The sequence below is a fragment of the Panicum virgatum genome, chromosome 3N, assembly GCF_016808335.1.
Source record: "Panicum virgatum strain AP13 chromosome 3N, P.virgatum_v5, whole genome shotgun sequence".
NCBI lineage: Eukaryota > Viridiplantae > Streptophyta > Magnoliopsida > Poales > Poaceae > Panicum > Panicum virgatum.
In genome coordinates this window covers 47,264,869-47,265,718 of record NC_053147.1, presented here as the reverse complement: position 1 = coordinate 47,265,718, position 850 = coordinate 47,264,869, and the positions used below count along the sequence as shown (strand labels likewise).

The 850-nt window shown below is 47.4% G+C and overlaps 1 non-coding gene across 1 annotated transcript; it reads left to right on the top strand.

The window, feature by feature from the left end:
* Nucleotides 1–369: 369 nt before the first annotated feature.
* On the top strand, nt 370–476 carry LOC120668296. Its single transcript, XR_005672389.1, has one exon. It is a non-coding gene; the product is annotated as a small nucleolar RNA R71 (small nucleolar RNA).
* The last annotated feature ends 374 nt before the right edge of the window (nt 477–850 follow it).

The window sequence follows — 850 nt, the reverse complement described above, 5'->3', positions numbered from 1 at the left end:
CCAATGGAGTTCTTGTCCTCTTGAGTGAATGGGCAAGATTTGCCCGAGTGTCCAGTATTGCCACATTTCTCACATGTCATCTGAGACTCTGTAATCTGGTTGACCTCCTGGTGCGGAGATTCCAGCTTTTTCATGAGAAGATCCATCTTGGCTGCCAGCATATTGACATTGTTGATTTCATGTATTCCTTTTGCATGAGCCGACTGCCTATCTCCCTTCCAACTCTGGTTGGAAGCAATCTTGTCGATGAGCACTTTAGCTCCTACAACATCGAGAGAGAGGAATGCTCCTCCCGCTGCTGCGTCCATGTGATCTTGCGATCGCTGGTTTAGGCCATGGAAGAAGTTCTGAATGATAAGCCATTCTTCCATGCCGTGGTGTGGGCATACTGCAATGTATTCCTGAAAACGTTCCCAGGCTTCCGAGATTGTCTCGTCCTAGAGTTGTTCAAAACTGGAAATCCTATTCCGAAGGGCATTGGTTTTGCCCACCGGAAAGTACTTGACCAGAAAAGCATTGGAGCACGCATCCCAAGTGTTGAATCCTTGTAGGTGTAGAATCATGTCTTTGCTTTCCCAAGCAAACAGAATGGGAACAGTCGAAGATGAACATTATCCATCGTAGTGCCTCTTGGGTTGATTATGGTGCTCACTTCCAGAAAATTCTGTAGATGAGCGTGGGCATCCTCTGATGCCTTTCCGCATAAGGGACTTGCTTGAACCATGTTGACAAGGCCAGTCTTTATCTCAAAGCCATCAGTGCCTTGGTGATTGTTCAGTCCAGTAGGGATATGGCTATTGGACGGGGCTGAGAATTGGCGGAGTGTCTTCTGAGCCATGGGTATTGAAGC